General features: G+C 43.4%; 1 pseudogene across 1 annotated transcript in view; it reads right to left on the bottom strand.

Annotated features, from left to right (window-relative positions):
* Positions 1–4459: 4459 nt before the first annotated feature.
* LOC148591173 (centrin-3-like) overlaps positions 4460–24077 on the bottom strand; it is a 47720-nt pseudogene continuing 28102 nt past the window's right edge. Inside the window, exons 4-5 of the transcript XR_015914107.1 lie at positions 15986–16175; positions 4460–4606 (exon numbers count right to left, since the gene is read on the bottom strand). The product of XR_015914107.1 is annotated as a centrin-3-like (transcript). The remainder of the gene's footprint in view (positions 4607–15985; positions 16176–24077) is intronic.

The raw sequence follows: 24077 nt of genomic DNA, 5'->3' as shown, positions 1-24077 counted from the left end.
TTCAGTAGCAGCTTGCACAGCTCCTATTTCAATTGGTAGCTGTTTTCTTAGACATAGACATTTCTTATTCTACCCTTTCCACCACAACTGGGTTATTGTGCTGTAATGTCCCTACCTCCAGTAGTGGGCTTGAAATGACGCCTTCCAAAATGTGGAAGAAGTGTTTGTGGAAGAATTGTTTGAAAGCAGGAAGTGAGAGGAAAACTAGGGCCTAACACAGCTCTGGCATTATAGAGGCCTGCTTGGGGTGCTACACAGTTGCCACTTCCAGGATGGTTGGTATACACGGACTCTGCTCCTCCACGGTTCCCTGGGCAATGCAATCTGCCCTCCTCGCAGCTGCAAAGGGGAGTAACGGAGGATGGAGAGGAGTGAAGGCACCGTGGCCACACTCTGTTGCACTCCCTGTGCTGGGCTGCTGATAAGCTGCACAGTGGCTGTCTAATGAGAGATATACGATAACAAGTCTGGTGCTGAGCCAGCAAAGGTGGCAAATGATGAACTTTGCTTGAACTTTGCTCATTATAATGTGAAAACCATACCTCCATCCCAAAAGTTACCCGCCTCCGAGGTACGACCACCCCTCACTGAGCATGCGCTCTAGATTTTCGGTTGACTGTACCTTTAAATGAAAGCGAGAAACTTTTTCACCAATCAATAACAATATTAAGTATGACTCTAGTCACTCAAGCTCCACCTGAATGTAAAGAAAAGTATAAAAGGTGAACTAAGGATGAAAAGTCTGGAGGGAAGAAACCATCGTAACTCCTGGGTCAGTCGACAGGCTGATCCCCCTTCCCTCCCCTTGCGCTGGGACGCTGCCTGAAGAGACCAAGAAGTGAGAGGGAAGAATCCATCATAAATTCTGGATCAGTTGATGCGCTGATCCCCCCCCTTTCCTCCCCTTGCGCCAGAGTGCCGCCTGAGGAGACTTGAGACTGAGAGCCCTCTCCCATCTTCTGGGGTGAGTGATGATTGCACATGTGTACATCACAGCTAGCTAAAAACCCCACGCTCTAGTAGAGAATTTCCTGTACTGACATCCGAAACCTGCTTTGTAAATGTTGCATTTGAATAAATCATACTGTTTGTGAACTCGACTACTTGTTTGGGGGGAGGCGATCAGACCTACAGTTGACAGACTGTTCGTGAATCCGATACTGCCAGAGTCGAGCTTATAGTGGATCACACTATTTGGGAACTCGATTTGCTCCTAGGAAGGCGATCGGACCTACAGTCCACAGACTGTTTGTGAATCCGATACTTTTTTTTTTGATATCTCCTCCCCCCCCCCCCCCCCACCACCACCACTACCACTACGGCTTTCAAACTGCAACATTTTCAATACACAAAACTCGAGAAATTTATTAAGGACCAAAAAGTGGCAAGTGCCACCTCCACTGGCCAAGCAGTTGCATGCCATTTCAAAATGATTTATATAAAAAAAATGCAGCTCTGCCTTCAGCTACAGCTGTGTGGGCAAGACAAGCTGCATTCACAACTTTACCAGCTCACTAATAACAGCCAATTTGGCAAAAGTAAGATAAGGGCTGCTTATGCAAGTAGCACATCCAACAGATTAAAGAAAAAATCTCCAGCCACGTGAGTGGCAGCAAGCAACTACAAGCTACCTAAGGAGGTCTAAGCTCTTCCACGGGAGCTGCTGTATTTATTTTAACTGTCTTCTGCATCTGTTCTTGGGTAACGTGTGATAAAAAATCATCACTAATTTTAATAAAGTTCACTAAGCCTTGATATCACAGAACTCTACAAAGCATAAAACTAGCTTAAGACAAAAAATTAAATCTCAAAATATTTGTCCACACTCAGTTTCATGCCACCTCGTGCAACACCAGGCTTCCTGTGCTGTAGCTACTGCAGGAAATGAGGACATACTCTGAGCTAAGGCACGAGCTCCAGCAGAGCTCAGGGCTGCACAACAGACAGCCTAAAACTGAGTCCCAAGCCCAGGCCGCCAGGGCTGCTGCTCCTGCTGCTGCCCGGCCCTGCAGCCCCGCACGCACTGCTGGGCCGAGAGCTCCGAGCGCGGGGCAGGCCAGGCCTCTTCCCGCGGGCCGCTTTTCTCGTCCGCCCTTTGGAAACTCCCCTGGGCTTTGGCCTCCCCTCTGCTGCAGGCAGGTTTTCCTAGTCTCCTTGGCCTCCGAGCTGAGCTCTGAGCAGGCGTGTCGGCCAGGCCTCGCTGCAGCTCCCTGCGTGGGGAGCGCAGCCCCGTCCCCAAAGCAGCCGCGAGGGGCTTCTGCGCTGCTGCAGACTGCATACGATGAGGCATCTACAACCTTCACTGTGGCATTTTCTGACTTTTCATGAGTTAATCGTGCCACTGAAATGAGCTGATGCTTTTACACAAATAAAAACACAAAAGTGTTCGACATAGCATATTTAGCATTGGAAAGAATTAAGTAAGTCTGCTATACAGAGTACTCTGAGATGAGATTTTTACTCATTCAGAGATTCTAAACTACCTCAAATTTACGTTGGAGTTTAGAGAAGTGATGGACTACCCAGCACAGTTAAAGTAGCACAGCTGTGGGCTCAGAGAATGCAGCTCTGGTAGATTTTACTGCAGTGGATTAAGACATTATTGACTGAGTTGTCATTTCTGGATTTGCACTAGACATTACTACCCTCAGAGCAGAGGTAAGAGAAAGCAATTCATCCCCGATACTCCAGTTAAAAATCTTGACATTTTAACACTAATCCACCTATCCATGACTGGAAGTGAGATACACATGTTACCAGGGTAGTTCTGGAAGATGCACTAATGACTACTGAACAATCTAAACATGCCAAATCACTTACTTTCTACTCCAACAAGAGAATTAAGCATATGTTAATGCTAAGGCCAAGCACACAATTGCAAGCTGAGGTCTTATATCTTAAAGCTGTAAATGCCAGTGTAGCGCATTTTAATGCTGCTGTGTGAGCAGCAAGAAAAGCCAACAGAAACAGCAGCACATGCAGCACACAAACCTGCAAGAAGTGCTAGTTCAACAGTTAACAGCACAAAACAAGCATGGTTTTTGAACACAGGCCTCCTAAATGCAGAGGGGAAGAAGTAGAAGAAAAAAACAAACAAACAAAAAACAAAACAAAACAAAAAAACACCACACACAACACACACTATTATTACACCAATTTCTTCTTTCATTGTTTTTCTTCTGTGCTGCCCTTGCAGCCCGAACAATTTCTGAGAGCTCTCCAGTTCACTGGCCTCTGCTTCTCTGCTTACAGAGCCTTGTACAAGGGTTATCTAGCCCATAACAAGTGCTCCTACCTCCTTCCTAGCAAAGGCTATTCAAAAGACCTTGCTCTGTATAAGAATTATCCAGAGAGGAAATCCCAGTCAATGGTCACATACCACACTGGGCTTCTACGTGATGTCTCTACTCGTGACTTGGTCAGGGAGATGCAGTTACTCCGAGTCATTTTGAATTGTTATGACCTCTCTGTATGAATGATTTTGATGGCTTAATAGAAAGCAACACAGTATTTCACAGACAGGAATGTTACAATACACACTTGAAACTTCTTCTACACACCTTAACTTCTGTCTGAAGTAAATTGCAAGCTCTGCTTGTTTGCTGGTTCATAAGCCCAGGGTTACTGATAGTTAAAAAGTAGCTTGTTTTCTAACAAAAACAAACAAAAAGGATTAAACAGGATTTAAAGTTACATTCTCTGATACATAAAGCAGAAATTAATTTTAAAGGGAAAAATTACAACCAATACAGAAAAAGTCTATAAAAAGCTCTTTTTTTAACTTAAAGAGTTGAAGGTTTAAGAGTTTATTCCATGCAATGCTTTTGTCGTAACGAGGTACTGGAGGAAGAATATCTGGTCATGATAAACAGTTGTCATTGTTTCCACAGATGTCAGGGCTGCACACACTGAAAAGATCTGCTGGCTGACAATTGAACAATTTAATACCTTTTTTTGGATTCAGTTTACCATGATGCAGTCGCCTGCACTCTGTCACAATATAGCAGCAATAGCATATTTCAACTATAAAGATGCAAATGCTTGCTCAACTAAGTTACCATGAATTTAGAAAATGGGAAGCACAAACCTATACATGGAACAAATTACGTATTTTGAAGAACTTATAGTCCAATTTAGATTGAGCTTCAAAAATAATGTGACTTTCAAATAGTAACAGTAAAGAACAATTTATGAAAATGGAAGTTTGGCAAACCTTGTATATCAAAACTAAGGTCATGGCTAATGCTAGCACAAAGTCAACTTCTAAAGATTCTTATAATAATGATTTAATTTAGAAATCTTGTACAAAGCTATTTTACAAATGAGTATTCAAACATTCAGAAACATATCATTACTTACTCGATGTATCAATTATCCTAGTTATTTATTGATACAAAGTACTGAAGTATTAGTACACAAAAAATGTGTTTCTTCTGGTCTTGTGAAGAAAATAATCTTCTGCATGACTCCAGCTACAGATTTGACCAGAAATACAAAATATTATAAAGGTAGCTGCCAATGATTCCTCTCTTTGTGTTGAATTCATTTCTTCTCTTACAATGTTAAATATCTCTGGTCATTATAGCAATGAACTCTTCCTTATTGACTGTAATAAAAAAGAAAATTATTAGATAAACAGCAAACCATCATAAACTATAGAATAATTTATATCTGTATTATTCATTTTACTTAAAGGTTTCCCAGTTAGTACTCTTGAGGTTTGATCAATTGCTAACTACATCTTATAAATACAAGCCTGGATTTTTTTGCATCTGAAGAATCCTGACCACCCCTCGCCTTTTCCAAAAAAAAAAAAAAAAAACCGCAAACACACACCACACACTAAAGCCAGAATGTAAGCTTACATAAACATTGCACTTAAGCCAGAGTTCAGCTCATATATAATAAGCTATTATTTCTGTACAAGTAAAAAAAAAAAAAAAAAAAAAACTAAAAAAAAAAAAATTGGGAAAAAAAATTAAAATGATGGCTAAACAAAAATGTTATACTTTGCTTATTTGCTTACAATTCAACCTTTTGAAAAAAGTTAAAAAGAATATTAAAGCTGGTTGCTTTTTTTAAAAATTCTTTATGCCTCTCTAGCAAGAACGCCATAACATAAGTTATAATAATATTCTATTTTGTTCTTAAAATAATGATTCATATCTTTGTGTCTAAAAAAGCCCCATGGTATCCCTCTACCTCCCAAACACAATTTGCTAAATAAAATATGAATTTTATTAGTAACAATTAGCTACAATTAAAATGGACTTTTGACAAGCTTTCCCCTCCAAACTTTCTTCATTCTTTAGTTATAATTAACTGAAATTTTACACAAATGTACTTGCAGAAATTAAGCCATAATAAGTTAATTAGCAGTGTGGAAGAATTGTTTGAAAGCAGGAAGTGAGAGGAAAACTAGGGCCTAACCAAAGTTTGGGCATTACAAAGCTTGCTTGGGGTGCTACACAGTTGCCACTTCCAGGATGGCTGGTGCGCACGGACTCTGCTCCTCCATGGTTCCCTGGGCAACGCAATCTGCCCTCCTCGCAGCTGCAAAGGGGAGTAACGGAGGATGGAGTGGAGTGAAGGCACCACGGCCAAACTCTGTTGCACTCCCTGTGCTGGGCTGCTGCTAATCCGCACAGTGGCTGTTTAATGGGAGATATACGATAACAAGTTCGGTGCTGAGCCAGCAAAGGTGGCAAATCACTCCTTTCGGATGAACTTTGCTTGAATTTTGCTCATTATAATGTGAAAACCACACCTCCATCCCAAAAGTTACCCGCCTCCGAGGTAGGACCACTCCTCACTGAGCATGCGCTCTAGATTTTCGGTTGACTGTACCTTTAAATGAAAGCGAGAAACTTTTTCACCAATCAATAACAATATTAAGTATGACTCTAGTCACTCAAGCACAACCTGAACGTAAAGAAAAGTATAAAAGGTGAACTAAGGATGAAAAGGAGGAGGGAAGAATCCATCCTAACTCCTTGGTCAGTTGACAGGCTGATCCCCCTTCCCTCCCCTCAGGTTGGGACGCTGCCTGAGGAGACTCGAGACTGAGAGCCCTCTCCCATCTTCTGGGGTGAGTGATGATTGCACATGTGTACATCAGAGCTAGCTAAAAACCCCACGCTCTAGTAGAGAATTTCCTGTACTGACATCCGAAACCTGCTTTGTAAATGTTGCATTTGAATAAATTATACTGTTTGTGAACTCGACTACTTGTTTGGGGGGAGGCGATCGCACCTACAGTTGACAGACTGTTCGTGAATCCGATACTGCCAGAGTCGAGCTTATAGTTGATCACACTATTTGGGAACTCGATTCGCTCCTAGGAAGGAGATTGGACCTACGCTCCACAGGCTGTTTGTGAATCCGATACTGATTTGATATCTCCTTCCCCCCACCACCACTACAGCTTTCAAATTGCAACATTTCACAGCAGTCATTAATTATTTTTGCTGTACTTATATCTGAGCTATTAACCTTACTCACATGTTAAAACAGAGCTACTGCAGAAGATTTAACCAGTGAGCATGCTCTGCCTGCCACTAATTACTGTAATGAGGATTAGTTAGAATGAGTCAGTGATACAGACATGGCCATACACGTATGAAGAATTCTGACAGTTATTTATCCCAGCCTTGTGCCCAAATTATTCCTAAACAAAACCCTGAAAATTAAGTATTACATTTACAGTTAAAAGAAAACTCAACAAATTTAACCATGTTAAAAAGGCTAAAAATGAAGTTAAATCTGCCCTGATTAGACTTATTTCAGAAAATATAAATCGATTTTAAATTTAGTTTAGGACCAAATACTCTGAACTATTAATCACATAGTTGCACCATGTTTTACTATATGACCTTAACAAGCATTTCCAAAGCTTTGCCCAATAAATTTTTTTAGCTCTAATCATTATTCTATACTTCCTAAATTTTTTATGGTTTGGGTTCAAATAATTACAATACTGTGATTGCTCCCTTATATACACTGGTATCTCTTTTCCATGTTAATTTTATTTTAATGATTTTTTTGTTCATAGAATATAGTAGTTAGCAATGATTAAAATAAAATTATGATGAGGATTAGCATTAAAATAAAAAGTACATCCTGAGAAGGTATGAAAGACCTGAGAGACAGTTGCACCAATCAAGAAGTGGGAATATATCTGGAGCACAAGCCAGAATTTATAACAAAGATAAAAACAGATGATTGGAAAAAATATATGTGTATGAATATTTATCTGTTTGTTCCTAAAAACTGAAGGTTGAAGGGAGGAAAAAGCACACTTCAAAAAATAAAACAGATGTTTGCTTGCCCATTTTGCCTCTTTATAGTTCTTTATATTCAGGGAAAATGTAATTCTCAATCAGTTACAGTGAAAACCAAAAGCATGAAAATTTTCCAGAGTTTGAAATAATCAATTACATTTTTTTCCTGCATAAAACAGTACATAAGCTTTTCATTTTATACTGGTCAAAAAGCACCACTAAATATCATATTATGAACTATTTTCACTTCATATATAAAACTACTTCAAGTGTTATATACAAAAATTTGCAGATGAAAAAAGATTACATATTGAAATTTCATTCTTTATGTGATGGAGAGGGATACTCTCGGCATACACAACCTTTCTTGATGGCTGTTATCTTAAGGATTGTGGGATTTCTGAAGGCCAGTGGTCATGCTGTGAGCAAGCCAGACCTAGATGAATGGGCAGATAGGCACCAGACCTAGCTGAAAGGGCAGATGGGCGCCAGACGGGCACCAGGGCACCAGACTTAGCTGAAAAGGATGAAAAGACTGCTGACTAAAAGATAAAGAATTCAACCGAGAATCAGATAAGGAGTCAAAGAGTTGAGACAAACAGGAAGAGGGGGACGGTCGTTAAATGTAAGGACACGTGGACACTGCTAGTTAGCCTATCACACTGTATAGTTAGATGCGTAGACGCGGGGTCTTAACTAATCATTGTAAAGAAGCGCTCACATGTTCGGGGAAGCCTTGCATATAAGCGCGATTGGAACCCTGAATAAACTGGCACAGCTTGATCACACTGATCGTGTCCGTGGTGTCCGAGACCCCCACGTCGACAAGTGGCGCCCGAACAGGGACCCTCGCGCCGAAGGCTTCCAAGAGCGCTTACCAGCGGCGGTATCCGAGGATGTGGGAGGATCCAGCCGAAACAGGTGCTGCCCCGGCGCCTGGAAAATCGCCGGCGTAAAGACGAATTTGGAATCTCACCCAGGACAGCTGAGCTGCTGGGGAGGAGATGGGGTCCACGCTAAGTTCTGAGGAAGAAGCAGTGGTTGAGCTCCTCCAACATGTCCTTTCTACGAGAGGACTAAAATATGATAAGGCTTTACTCGAGAAACTACTGACATGGGCCCGTGAGAGGGATTTGATCCCTTCAGTAAATGCGGCCTTTGAGATGCCCACGTGGGACCGGATCAGGTCAGAGTTGTGGGAAGAAGTGAGTAAGGGGTCAAAAGATGCTGTCAAATTAGCCACTGGGTGGCGGTTGGTACGACAGGTATTAAAGGAAATGAAGGCCGAACGCGCTGCTGCAACGGCGGTGCTTGTGGCTACCATGTCACCGAGTTCAGAGAGAGGGCCGATGAAAGCAGCTACCTCCTCTCAGGAGGTGTTCATGGGCCCAGTGTTACCATCCGACAAGCCGCGAAAGCAGGGGAGTTCTGAGTCCCCCCATCGCCCAAAGGACATCACAGGGCTGCTGACGGATCGTGAGCCTCCCAAACCTGCGAGCAGTGTACCTGTAGGACCCCCCTGCGCCGGGTCCAGTGGGAGAGGAAGAGAGGTCGACTGCGTCGTACCCTCCTCTCCCGGAGTTGCCTACTTCCGATATGAAAGCAGAAAGGAAAGTGGCCACCGGAGCCACGGCGGCCTTTGCGAGCACTTCAGGACCGGGACCACCATGCCACCGACAACCGCTGGTGTTTGGAGATCCATCATCAAAACCCCCCCACCTGCGCCTGCAGCGCCTGCACCATCTGTGCCCCCGCTTCCGGATCCCCCTGGCGAACCTGAGGAACGGCCCGGCTGGGTCCAGGACTTGCTGGATCACCTTGAAAAATTAGAAAAGGGGGCCAGGGAAGAAAAGGCGAATGAGATCAAGGAGACTGATGTTGCTGAGGGCTTGACAACAGCCAAGAGGGAGGTGCAGGGGGATTTGATCTGTCTTTTAAAGTGGGGGTTGGAGAATTGCAATGCTTTAAGTGAGGACAGAAACTGTTATTAGGGCTATTATTTCTATTTGCTATGTTCATCTCTATTACGTGTTGTATCCTTTGTATATTGATGCTGACACGAGGTATGGTTGAAAGCTGGAAATTTGTATGATCTGTAGAGTCATAATGGGATCTTGAGAAAGAAGATGTTTGCCTACCCGGGAACTGCAAACATCCTCTAAACTAGTTTGAAGGTCAAACACCCGAGAGGGAGGAAGATGAGGAAGGCAGGACCCTCAGACTGACGGCTGGGACCACTTACTGGTATGTGCACTTGTGCACCCAGGAGGGAAGGTTATGTGACTGAAGGTGGAGTTTGTCCACCCTCCCCCCGGTCTGCCTGCTGGCATGTACTGGCCCTACGTGGCAGGATGCACCGGGCTTAAACAGACAGTGCAGAGAGAGGAGGGGGCGAGACTCCTAACACTGAGGCCTACGTTGTCTCCGCGGGGACGCCCGCCGAGTTAGGAGCCTGTCAGCAACCCTCTAATCTGCCAACTCGAGAGAATGTTCAGTCTCAGTATCCTGCTGACAAGTGTTACCTCAAGAGTAATTATTCATACTTTGCTTCTTTAATGTGCTTTCACCTGAATAGAGAGAGGCTCGTGGTAGCCACCTTGTTTTGTGTGATTTTTGCCAAATCCCAAGCCCATTCGCAACCTAATTGGCGACGAGGATGGGCTTTGGCAATTGAGACAGTGGAACTTACTAGTGGAGTGCACAGCTACGTGAGGTTGTGCCACTGGATAGAAACTGTGTTTGTGCTGTTTGTGTCTGTGGTCTGTAGATCTTTATTGTGTAATATATATCAGCAGAGAGGGCTGAATAAGCACAAGAAAGTGCAGAAGTTGAAAGGGGGAAAGCCAGGAATAACTCAGACTATGGCATCCCCCCCACCAGTGGAGGACTGGGAGCCGTACTCTGACTTGTATCCTTGGAAAGAGACTAGGGAAATACTTCAGCATGGGAAACAAGAATATGACGGACAAGCTCCAGCGCGACTGGCACGGAAGGACCTGCAACAGTCCTTACAAATTGTAAAAGCCTCAATTGCTACTGGAGCGGAGGCCTCCTCAGTATATGAAAATCCCAAACAATTTCTGGGGAGGAAACCAAATTGAAGCTATGCAAAGATAAATAGAAATGGAAATAGAGAAGCTTCCAAAATGATTGGGACATCTTAATAATCGATTTAAAAGATTGTTTTTTCACCATATTCTTGCATCCTGAGGACCATGACATAGTGGAACGTATGAACCAAACGCTGAAATGCCAGCTACAAAAAACAAAAAGGGGGAGAATTGGGAATTATGCCTGCAGAGAGATTGGCAAAAGTAGTATATGTTTTAAAATTTTTGAGATTACCCCAGGACAGCCTAGTCCCTCTGATGGTCAAACACGGGACTGAGCTAAAGGGAGCCCTGACAGAAATAAAGTCAGGTCTGTGTAAGGTGATGTTGAGAGACTGGAACACAGGAAAATGGACGGGGCCTTTGGGGAAAGTCTAGAACCAAATGAGAGATTAATAATCCTCTAATAAGATACAATACCAAATTTTGTTAGGGCACTTTTGCCAACCCTTGGTATTGTTCAATTAGAGAGGGCGATTCTAAATATTTCAGGTGAAATGGAAATCATCGCTAACAGAACAGCAGAAGCAATTCTTGGATTGCGAACAGAGGTGGATTCCCTGAGAAAAATAGTCTTACAAAACCGAAGGGCCCTTGATATCCTAACCGCACAGGCTGGAGGAGTATGTACCCTGATAAATGAAACATGTTGCAGCTATATTGATCAGTCCGGCAAAATACTTACGGATGTCCAAGACATTTGGGATCACGCAAGGATTTTGCATAAAGTTACAGAGGATGAGGGTCTGTCATGGCTGTACAACTGGTTCAAAGGTTGGGGCATTGTGGGTTGGCTACAATCACTGATCAAAACGGCTTTGATGATTCTACTAATCTTCTTGTGCATTTTGGTTGTCGTTCCCTGCCTGATTAAGTGTCTGAGACAGACGGTGGACAAGGCGATCAAAGACATATTTTGGGTGAACCATCAAGAATCCTGGCTCACTCAAAAACAAGAAGGGGGAATTGTGGGATTTCTGAAGGCCAGTGGTCATGCTGTGAGCAAGCCAGACCTAGATGAATGGGCAGATAGGCACCAGACCTAGCTGAAAGGGCAGATAGGCACCAGACGGGTGCCAGGGCACCAGACCTAGCTGAAAAGGATGAAAAGACTGCTGACTAAAAGATAAGGAATTCAGCCGAGAATCAGATAAGGAGTCAAAGAGTTGAGACAAACAGGAAGAGGGGGACGGTCGTTAAATGTAAGGACACGTGGACACTGCTAGTTAGCCTATCACACTGTATAGTTAGATGCGTAGACGCGGGGTCTTAACTAATCATTGTAAAGAAGTGCTCACGTGTTCGGGGAAGCCTTGCATATAAGCGCGATTGGAACCCTGAATAAACTGGCACTGCTTGATCACATTGATTGTGTCCGTGGTGTCCGAGACCCCCTGTTCCGGATGGGCTCGGGATTCGGCAATAATCAGCCAGAATGAGGTGACTACATCGAGTATTTATTCAGGTGAAAGCACATAAAATCAGACAAGTATGGATAACTACTCACGAGGTTATACCTGCTGATCTGGACCCAAAGATCCTCTCGAGCTTGCAGACCAGAGAGAGAGAGTTGCTGACCGGCTCCCACGGAGACAGCGTAGGCCTCAGAGTCAGGAGTTTCTTCTCTCCCCCGCTCTCTCCACACTGTCCACTTTTATGCCCGGTGCATCCTGGCACGTAGGGTCAGTACGACCCAGGAGGCAGGCCGGAGGGCGGACAAACTGGGCCTCGAGTTGTGCAACTCTCCCCACTGGGTGCGCAGGCGCGCATGCCAGTCGGGGGTCCCAGCCCTCAATTCGAGGGTCCTGCCTTCCTCCTCTTCTTCCTCCTATCCGGATGTTTGACCTCCAAAGCTAGTTTGGAGGACATCTGCGGTTAAGTTGGCTACAAGCCCAGCTGAGCGGCCGGCTTCAACAGGTTTCCAGGGGGAGCTGCCTGTGAACCGGGCTGAGCAGCTGTATCCCTGCTCCTTATCGCTCAGCCTAGGCAGGCAAACATCTTCCTTCCCAAGGTCTGACCTCTTCTTCTCACAGGAGATTTTTATGACTCTACAGATCACAGAAATTTCCATCTCCAATATACCCCCGTGTCAACAAAGCATATATTTTGAAGTCCAAGGTAGCTTTTCAGTAGCCACAATAATCATAAATTCAGATGAAAATCATTTTGATTGCAGGAAAATAAATTACATGTAGCCACACACATATCTGGCAAGATCCCTAAGTAACCAAAAGAAAAAAAAATCTAGCTACTCCCTAAAATGTAATTAAGTCAAATACCTGGCAAAGCCACTAAGAATTAAAAGATAAAACATTACTTTCCTTTAGCAGTGATATTACTTACTTGTCTAGGTCAGATGACTGACACTACAACCAGACTTGTGGCCTAATTGTTCTGTGTGATTCATAAGTGAAATAGGTGTAATGAAAGCTATTTGGGAGATTGTATTCCCTCCCCTGGCCCAAAACACATGTATAATATTAATCCTTAAAAATTAAGGAATACATCTTAATCTAGAAGAGTAAAAAAATGCATATAGTTACCCCTGGTTTTATATATAGACACACACACACGGTCAGTACACCAAGACCATGACAGGAGACAATAGTATTAACAGCTTTATGCCATTATACTTACAGAAAACTGTACATATGCTACTGCCCAGCTTCATAAGCCACCTGAAATTGTTAATATAAAATTGGTAATAATGTGTCAATGCTAGACCTCAAGTAGTAAGGTTTCAGGGAAGAGGAACTAATTGCTAGGTTGAGTTAAGACTATGTTTCTACATTTTACAGAAATTCTCCTTTACTGTTTCTTTTGAAGTCACCATTCACTAGACTTTACTGAATCACGTATGATTCTTAATTTCCCATATCTACAATCAAAGTAAATATGTATCTTCATTAGTATTTAGCAGAGTAAGTTTTGCATTTCCTTTAATCATACGTTTGTACAACTGATGTCTGTGAATATGCTAAGCCTATTGGAAGTCATCAAATGCATTACTCCATGCTAAAAAATATGTTATTTCTGAGATTTTAAATACTTTTCAAGTTATTGAACCCAATAATCCTCAGATCATAGCCAATGCCTTGCTCAACAGGGTCAACTAAATCAGATTGCCCAGGCTCTTGTTAGTAAAGCTCTGAATACCTCCCAGGTTCCAGTGTTTAACTACTCTCATAGTCAGTAAACAATTACAGCTTCTTTCCTCCTTCTCAGAATCCCAAAAATCCTTAAATGATTTTATACATTTCTCCTCACACAATCCTCAAGGCGAGGCTGCTGTGCGGTAATCAGAGTCCTCCAGGAGTCCCAATGGCCACGACAATGTCCTCCTGTGTCCACAACCTGCCTGTGCATTGTGCTCTCCATGTGTCAGTGTAATATGAAGAACCAAACGAATGTCACAGCATTCTGGCCATCTCTGCGTTACCACCCCAGGATATTACTGACCAGAAGGCACATTTTAAACACAGAATGGGATAAAATGCAAGAGTATTGCATTCCTTTTTTCAGCCATAAGCCTCAAAGCAGAACATTAAGCACCAGAATGCATGAAAAAATACAATATATCACTCATGTATTTTGATTACAGTAAGCAAATATTTTTGCATCTAAAAGTTATAATTAATAATATATCGCTTTCATTATAATATGAAGCAATCAGGCCTGCTATTCAGAGTATACTGCACTTCTCTTTCTGCACAGAAGTTCAGTTTGTTATATTGTACTTTCCAGCACCTGAGGATGTCCCATCAAACTCAGAAGAATCATATTTTGGGTATTATCAAAGAGATAGAATGAATAATCTTTACTACTTGACTTTTTTTTTATTCCTGACCTGCATTTTCAACTTACAGAACAATTTTAAAATGCTGCTAGTCAAACTGCGTACTTATCTGTTTTGAATTGATTTCTTCTACCTTGAGATCAGGGAAAGAACACATTCATAGTAAAACACCTCTGTGTAAGAGGTATGAAAGGCATTTCCATGAAGTATTAAGGCCTTTTAATTTTTCCAGTACATAGGAAAAAATTGATTAAGGTGGAGGTTCTCTCAGGTGTTGCCTAGTTACACGATGACTACTGAAAAATACAGAATGTAAAGAAAAATATTCTTCCTTCCCAAAGTAGCCCATTGAGACTATCAGCTACCTGCTTAATAAGAAACAAAAACAAATGAGAAAAAAAAAAAAGAATTTGGTTGGTGTAAATACTGTAAGCATACCTAATTCTTTTTGATATATATTCTATAGACTGTTTCAGAAATATAGCATAGCCAGTTCCAGTACTGCACACATACCAAAACTAGAAGCCAAAGAAAGTTGAGAGCCATAAAGCCAAACATCCTCCCCAAAATATCTTGACATCTTTGTTCAATAATAGAGCAAAGTAGAATGGAAATACCATGTTACAATGATTAACCTGTTTTTTAACATTCAAACAATTATAAAGAGAAATTTAGTGACAATTCCCAATTACTCAGGTAATCTTCTCAGACTTACTATGTATTTGCAACTTTGCTTATGAGTTCGTTGTGCATATCAGTCTTCCCTAGTTTCACGTGCCTGTCTTTCCTAGTTTCAGATTCCCTCAAGGCTATGACATACATGATCATGAAATAAGTAACTATCATCCCATTTAATATGAAGTAAATATTGACTTTGACTCTAGAGAGTTAAAGGAGAATGTTATTTCAGTGAAGCCTTCTTTCTCGCTCTATGTCAAAATTTGAGACCTAACACTAGATTGTGTTTCCTATAGACAGATTCACTAAAGACAAAAGCTACAAGAACCTATGTCCTGGAGTTTCTAAAAACAGACCTCCAAGACATAAATATTCCAAAATTACTTTCTTTTACAGAGACCTATGAACAATACAGCTGACTGGTTTAGCTGGAAAGCCAGAAGTGTGCAATAAAACCCATCACAGGAACAACACAGGGGAGCAGCACCACCCCAAGGCAATACAAGCATTAAGTTTTCTAGCATAAACACATGTTTTTGTTTAGTTTGCTTTTTAACCACTCTTACCTCCAAAAGCACGTCCAAAATCCATCTAAAGTGATCCTGCATGGGCCCAAGGTAAGTCCAGCATGGTTTACTAGCTTAATACTGCCCACCTCAGTAACATACAGAAACCACAGCAACAGCATATTAGCACTTGAGAAACACTGGACTACATGATCCCAGAAGTGAGAAACTTAGCCCTTTAACCCTCTTAATTTAGACGGAAATAAAAATGCAGTGTAGTTAGAAATCAATTGAATTGCCCAAGTACCAATTCACTTGCTTGAGCTACACTTTTACCACTTTCAATAGCAGCAGGCTGAATGGGAGTCACTAGTGAATTTAAGGGCAGAGAGCACAAGTAGATTTTTAGACTCCAAAATATATTTCTGGGACTAGCAACAAGAAGTAACAAGCTCCATTGTTTGACAGCTAAATCAAGATTGATCCAAAAACATTTAGAAGAAAACCAAAGAGGATAATGCTGCAGATTTCAGTCATTTTCAGACTAAGACTCCCATTTAAAATGGGGAGAAAATTAAGAACACATTGTATTGTATTTTAACTCTTAACACTTACTTTCTCCATCTCCATCCTTATCAAATTCTTCAATCATAGCCCTCAATTCTTCATCAGTCATATTTTCACCAAGTTCTCTTACAACCCTGCGCAGGTTTCTCAGACTTATTTTACCAGAGTCGTCATCGTCAAATAGTTTGAAAGCCTTGAGTATTTCTTCTTGGGGATCTGTCTAATATCCACTCTGTCACTGTAATGAAAAAAACAAAACAGACTAAAAAACTCTGAAGGATAAACTGAGAATGACATTAACAGAAAAAAGTAGTATAAAGAGTGAACACTTCAGATTTGATTTACTCTTCAGTTTTTACCAATATGCACATTTTTGTGGCCTTTTTCACTTCTCCTTCTGTAAGATACATATCTCTGCAACACACCAACTACAATGAAAGCCTATGTTGTAATTCAGACGTACTCATGCTTTTGATAAACACTTTCCAAAAGGAATTGAATGCATGTGCTCCTAGTCTGCTCCAAGCATACAACTCAACCAAAAAATCAACTCTGACGGATGCAGATACATACATCTGTTGACTTTAAATGTTATGATTTGATAGACTTGTGATTACAGAGGAACAACACTGAGCAATGAAAAGCACTCATAATAACCCTCTCTTATATCTAAAACTTCACTGTGAAAGGAGAAAGTAGGGAAGGAAAAAAAAAAGCACACAGGTTATCAAAGGGACACTACTGTGACCAGCAAAGTGTTAATTGTGGAAGGATTCAGTAGCCTTGATTATTTTTTATCAAATCCATTTGTCAGCTTCAATAACAGTAAAGGCAGACTAAATAACTTGCCATATAAAAATATTTTATCAATAATTATTTCAGACATTTCTGGAACCAGCTGTAAATAACTTCACATCTTTGTATCTACTGCTAGTCTTTTATTACAAGACATTTTAATGGCTTGATGGAAGTCATAAACAGCCTCATCTCTGCTGGTGCACTGAGAAACATTTGGAATCTGGAAGTGTTTGCAGACAGGATGCCTTCCCTGGTTTAGAGAACTTAACAGGAAAAAAATAAATTGTGGCTCATATATGCTCACTACATCAATGATGTTTAAATGTATAAATAAATGTTGCACCTTGTGAAGAAACGGACTCAGTCTGGGGTGCAGAGTGAGACAATTTTATTTTCAAATCAACCTCTTGTGCGGAAAATCTTGCTGTCAAGAACTGAATGTCCAAAAAAGGGACAGAGGAGTCCTAAAACTTTATTCAAATAAAGGGAGAGTCCCCCAGGCATATCCCTATGGGGTCTCTCAAGTTGCTGGGAGACGCAGTCGCCGCTTTTATCCTAATTTCCTGACCCAGGGACGCCTTCTCCTTTTCCCCGTTGGCCAAGGTACTCAGAAGTTACAGCCTTCCCGGCCCACCTACACTGAACTCCGGCCTCCCGCCATCTGTTCTCACCTGAGCTCAGCAACTCCTTTGTCTCCCTTGCTGAAGAATGTGGGGGAATTCTCTTATTTCCCTCCTTTGTAAAGGCCCCCATTTCGTTGCAGATGGCTCTTTTTGTCCCACTGGCTCATGGCTCCACTCAGTCTCCCCTCCCTTTGTCCTGCTCTTCAGCCAAACTGTGGAGAAATCCCCTTATTGATGAATACATAAACTTGAGCATTCCGCTCACTCTTTTTATACTTTCTTAACACAAGTGTTGCAAAGCTTACAAACAATCAGCATCTGGCCACCTGCCCGGTTGTCCTGGCTTTGTTTCTTTTCTTCTGACAAGACATTCCTCACACGGGGCAGGGGGAGGTGTTCTGCAGTCCTCCTTTTTCAGCTCTGTCCCCCATCTGCTGAGAAGACTGACATCCTTGCGGTTAGCTATCTGCTAACAAGGTACTATTGTCTTTGAAGGAGCCTCCACATCTCACCCTTCTTTATTTGTTTTTGGTTGAACAGCCATGACAATTAAATGATCAATCAATCGTTAAACACACAATAAGAAACAAAGCAGACATGCTAACAATAAACAAAATATGCCAATCATCAACGGGCTGTCCTACTAGACAGGTTACAAACAGATTTCCTGGACTAGAAAATGTAGGACCCTGTGCAAAGAGGGGCCATATAAGAAGTTAATAAAGTTGAGGTGACTAGGTACCTAATTTCGCTATTTGCTTCTGTGAACATAGCTTGCTAATTATGCTGAGTCACCGTGCTCTTGCTTTTCGCTATCTGTGGGATTCCTGAAGGCCAGTGGTCATGCTGTGAGCAAGCCAGACAGGTGCCAAACCTAGATAAAAGGGCAGATAGGTGTTGGGCCTAGACAAAAGGGCAGATGGGTGCCAGAGGAGCACCAGAGTACCGGACATAGCTTAAAGGATGAAAAGACTGTTGAATAAAAGATAAGGAGCAATCAGATAAGGAGTCAAAGAATTGAAGACAAACAGGTAGAGGGGGACGGTCGTTAAATGTGAGGACAGTGGGCACTGTTAGTTAGCCTCTGTTAGTTAGCCTATCACACTGTATAGTTAGTCGCATGGACGTGGGGTCTTGACCAATCATTGTAAAGAAGCGCTCGCGTGTACGGGGAAATCTTGCATATAAGCGCGATTGGAACCCTGAATAAACTGGCACTGCTTGATCACATTGATCGGGTGAGCGGTGTCCGAGCCCCCCGCGTTGACAAAGTGGCGCCCGAACAGGGACCCTCGCGCCGAAGGCTTCCAGGAGCGCTTACCAGCGGCGGTATCCGAGGGTGCGGGAGGATCCAGCCGAAACAGGTGCTGCCCCAGCACCTGGAAAATCGCCGGTGTAAAGACGAATTTGGAATCTCACCCAGGACAGTTGAGCGGCTGGGGAGGAGATGGGGTCCACACTAAGTTCTGAGAAAGAAGCAGTGGTTAAGCTCCTCCAACATATCCTTTCTACGAGAGGACTAAGATATGATAAGGCCTTACTCGAGAAACTATTTGAGATGCCCACATGGGACTGGATCGAGTCAGAGTTGTGGGAAGAAGTGAGTAAGGGGTCAAAAGATGCTGTCAAATTAGCCACTGGGTGGCGGTTGGTACGACAGGTATTAAAGGAAATGAAGGCCGAATGCGCTGCTGCAACGGCGATGCTTGTGGCTACCACGTCACCAAGTTCAGAGAGAGGTCTGACGAAAGCGGCTACCTCCTCTCAGGAGGTGTTCATGGGCCCAGTGTTACCATCCGACAAGCCGCGAAAGCAGGGGAGTTCTGAGTCCCCCCATCGCCCAAAGGACATCACAGGGCCACCGACGGATCGTGAGTCTCCCGAAGCTACGAGCAGTGTACCTGTAAAAGCCTCTGTGAGCACTTCAGGACCGGGACCACCACCCCACCGAAAACTGTTGGTGTTTGGAGATCCATCGCCAAAACCCCCCGGCCTGCACCTGCACCATCTGTGCCCCCACTTCCGGACCCCCTGTCGAGCCTGAGGAACAGCCCGGCTGGGTCCAGGACTTGTTGAATCGCCTTGAAAAATTAGAGAAGGGGGCCAGGGAAGAAAAGGCGAATGAGATCAAGGAAACTTACGTTGCTGAGGGCTTGACAACAGCCAGGGGGGAGGTGCAGGGGGATTTGATCTGTCTTTTAAAGTGGGGGTTGGAGAATTGTAATGCGTTAAGTAAGGGCAGAAACCGTTATTAGTGCTATTATTTCTGTTTGCTATGTTTGTCTGTATTATGTGTTGTGTCCTTTGTATAATGATGCTGACACGAGGTATGGTTGAAAGGAGGAAATTTGTATGATCTGTAGAGTCATAATGGGATCTTGAGAAAGAAGATGTTTGCCTACCCGGGAACTGCAAACATCCTCTAAACTAGTTTGAAGGTCAAACACCCGAGAGGGAGGAAGATGAGGAAGGCCGGACCCTCAGACTGATGGCTGGGACCACTTACTGGTATGCACACCTGCGCGACCAGGATGGAAGGTTATGTGACTGAAGGCGGAGTTTGTCTGCCCCCCGGTCTGCCTGCTGGCACGTACTGGCCCTACGTGGCAGGATGCACCGGGCATAAAAAGACAGTGCAGAGAGAGGAGGGGTGAAACTCCTAACACTGAGAGCCACGTTGTCTCTGCGGGGACGCCCGCCGAGTTAGGAGCCTGTCAGCAACCCTCTAATCTGCCAACTCGAGAAGGTTCAGTCTCAGTATCCTGCTGACAAGTATTACCTCAAGAGTAGTTATTCATACTTGGCTTCTTTAAGGTGCTTTCACCTGAATAGAGGCTCCCCATAGCCACATTGTTTTGGGTGATTATTGCCAAATCCCAGGCCCATTCACAACCTAATTGGCGACAAGGATGGGCTTTGGCAATTGAAACAGTGGAACTCACAAGTGAAGTGCACAGCTACGTGAGGTCGTGCCACTAGTGAAGTGCACAGCTATGTGAGGTCGTGCCACTCGATAGAAACTGTGTTTGTGCTGTTTGTGTGTGTGGTCTTTAGATGTTTATTGTGTAATGTGTATCCGCAGAGAGGGCTGAATAAGCACAACAAGAAAGTGCAGAATTTGAAAGCGGGAAAGCCAGGAATAACTCAGACTACGGCATCCCCCCCCCCACCACACCCCCACCAGTGGAGGAAAGGGAGCTGTACTCTGACTTGTGTCCTCGGAAAGAGACTAGGGAAATACTTCAGCACAGGAAGTTAGAATGGAGAACTAAACGCTGAAATACTGGCTACCAAAAAAAAAAAAAAAGAAAAAAAGAGGGGGAGAATTCGGAATTATGCCTGCTGCAGAAAGATTGGCAAAAGCAGTGTATGTTTAAAATTTTTTGATTTATAGATACTGGAACCAGATGGGTGCCAGCGAAATGGGTGAGACCTTGGCTGGAAGCAAACTCGCCTAGATCAGATGTAGCAGGCAAGCAACTGGTACACTAGCTATGGAAAATGTGAGCCTGCAGAAGGAAAACATGGGAGGAAGAAGAGTTGTTATTGTTGTTATTAGCTGTATATTGTAGCTTTTAGGAGGTAGTATTGCTTTTAACACTATTATAGGGGTTAATGCTGCTTTTAGCACTAATGGATATGTTATGCTTTTTAGGCAGATTGTTAATTATAACCAAATCAAGTGTTGTTGGCTTTGCGGAACAGCAGATCAACTCGATGCACCGGTGTTAGGTATTAAGTGTTGGGATGGTGTTGTTGATCCTATGTTGCATTCTACTAGTTGTGCCTTGCTTATTGAAATGTGTATCCAATATGATTGAGAATGCTGTAAAGAAGGTTTGACTGGCTACAATCACTGATCAAAATGGGTTTGATGATTCTACTAATCTTGTGCATTTTGGTGGTCGTTCCCTGCCTGATTAAGTGTCTGAGACAGACGGTAGACAAGGCGATCAAAGACATATTTTGGGTGAACCATCAAGAATCCTGGCTTGCTCAAAAACAAGAAGGGGAAATTGTGGGATTCCTGAAGGCCAGTGGTCATGCTGTGAGCAAGCCAGACAGGTGCCAAACCTAGATAAAAGGGCAGATAGGTGTTGGGCCTAGACAAAAGGGCAGATGGGTGCCAGAGGAGCACCAGAGTACCGGACATAGCTTAAAGGATGAAAAGACTGTTGAATAAAAGATAAGGAGCAATCAGATAAGGAGTCAAAGAATTGAAGACAAACAGGTAGAGGGGGACGGTCGTTAAATGTGAGGACAGTGGGCACTGTTAGTTAGCCTCTGTTAGTTAGCCTATCACACTGTATAGTTAGTCGCATGGACGTGGGGTCTTGACCAATCATTGTAAAGAAGCGCTCGCGTGTACGGGGAAATCTTGCATATAAGCGCGATTGGAACCCTGAATAAACTGGCACTGCTTGATCACATTGATCAAGCCGAGACCCCCGCGTCGACAGCTATCTGCTTCTGTGAACATAGCTTGCCACTCATGCTGAGCCACCCTGCTCATGCTGCAACCATGAGATAAGATATCAGCCGTGAAGAACTGGTAACTGCAAACAACGTATGCAGGAGTTGCAGCTGTCTATAAAAACACGAACTTTTTCCTAAGACGGCGCGCATCTCAGGCAAACTGTAAGAGGTCCGCCACCGGCCGACTAATAAAAGCTTGCTTTTCAACCCCCCAGGCTAAGTGTGCGGGTGATTATTGAGATTACGGACTAACATTATGGGGGCTCGTCCGCGATCTCAGTAATTGCCAGGCCCTCCCTGGTTGGGAAGGGCCGCTCGACTTCGCCGGGGGAACGCTTCCAGGGGGAGCGCTACCTGATGATGTTCCAGGTCCCCGGATTCCGCCTTCCCTTGGTGACCGGACAGCACCTCGCAAGCTTAAGGGAACTCCGAGGTCCAGGGGGAGCGCTACCTGATGACGTTCCAGGTCCCCGGATCTCGAAAAACCTCGAGGTAAGGGATCGTACGATTCAGGAGGTTAAGGGGTGCCCCGATTTCTGGTGTGGTGGACTATGGAAGGTCTGACGAGACAATAACTCCCCGCCACTGGCACGTGTGGGATGCCACTGCGTTGCCCTGGGTAAAAGGTTGGAATAGGTTGGAACGTTCCGCAAGTAGTATCGTGGTCATTGTTATTTGTGTCAGTTGTTGTGCTAATTGTTATTTGTATCATTTGTATTGTGTTCTAAATTTGTTTTGATCCAGACAGAATGGGACAATCGAGTTCTGTTCCCGAAGGACCCCTTGATTGTTTTTTTGTCATATTTTCAAAATTTTAGGAGATGGACCCTCCTAAATTATGGGTTTAATATTAAGGCAGATAAATTGAAAATTTTTTGTAAAAGTGAATGGCTAACTTTTGGAGTGGGTTGGCCTCCAGAGGGGCTCCATAGTCCAAAGAGTACTTTTTATCGTTATGGGGGATCCTGGCCACCCCGATCAGATTCTTTATATCGTTCCGTGGAATGATATCCTAAAAGAACCCCCCATTTGGCTACAAATGTGTATGGTAAAATGTGGAAACGGGCACAAAGTACTAGCAATGAGAATGGGGGGAGAGAAGCCCCCCATTCCATCTGCGCCATCCGTGCCAAAATTCCCTGTCCTCCAGGAGCTACCCGAAAATCCAATTTTACCACCCTATAGCCCCCAGGAAGCACAAAGCCCCTCTGTGGTGCCAGATCAACATGGTGGTCCTGCCCAGGATGACCCGTTATCCCCACCCACACCAGAAGGGGTCAAACTTATGGCCTGGTGGGAACTGGTGAAGCCATCTCTCCTGACTCCACCAGCTCCATGGTATCAGTTTTACCGCTAAGGCAGGTCCCTGGAGGAAGTGGGAGCGCACCCTTCTCCACCACAGACCTGTATAACTGGGAGCAACAAAACCCTCCCTTCTCACAAGATTGTGGGAGCATGATATCCCTTCTTAAATTTGTAATGTATAGTTATCAACCCACATGGGATGATTGTCAGCAGCTCCTCCATGCTCTATTTACATTGCAAGAGAGGGAGAGAATATTAAGAGGAGCTAGAGAATTGATACCAGGTATAGAAGACCTGACCGAACATGGTCGTAGAAACGTTCAAGACGAACGTATGCCCCTCCAATGGCCGGAGTGGGATTACCATACAGTGGATGGGTGAAGGTCCTCTGAGTTGTATCAGCAGTTTCTGATACAAGGGTTTCAAAAAAACTGCCCTACCAGGCAGAAAACCTACGAATTAGTCAAAAGTAGCAGAAGTTAAACAGGGATCCTCTGAATCCCCAAGTGCATTCTTGGAACGCCTGCTAGAGGCATATCGAATTTATACCCCTATTGATGCAGAGGACCCTGCAAACCAAAAAGCTATAAATCTGGCCTTTGTGTCTCAATCAGCCCCAGAAAAAAAAAAAGATACAAAAACAAGATGGGTTTGCAGGAAAAACTAGAACCGAACTAGTAGAAATTGCTCAGAAAGTATTTGACAGTCGGGATACACCCGAGGATGCCTTGGAAAAAGGAAAAAAAAATAAAATAAATAAAAAAAAAAACACTGTCAGGGATTGCAGCTGGTCTGTGAAATCCCTGGCTCCCTTAGCAGAGAATGTTAACCTTGAAAAGATTAGAGTGTATCTATGAGATAGGGAGTTCACACAGAGACAGCAGACAGTTATTAACAAGTTTAAGGAGGTTTGGCCACGGAGCAGAAACTGGCCAAGC

This window comes from Tinamus guttatus, unplaced genomic scaffold, assembly GCF_059628265.1.
Source record: "Tinamus guttatus ecotype Peru unplaced genomic scaffold, ASM5962826v1 Tinamus_guttatus_pri_ptg000925l, whole genome shotgun sequence".
NCBI lineage: Eukaryota > Metazoa > Chordata > Aves > Tinamiformes > Tinamidae > Tinamus > Tinamus guttatus.
Note: the sequence above shows the minus strand (reverse complement) of the source record. Positions and strands in the feature narration are given on the sequence as shown.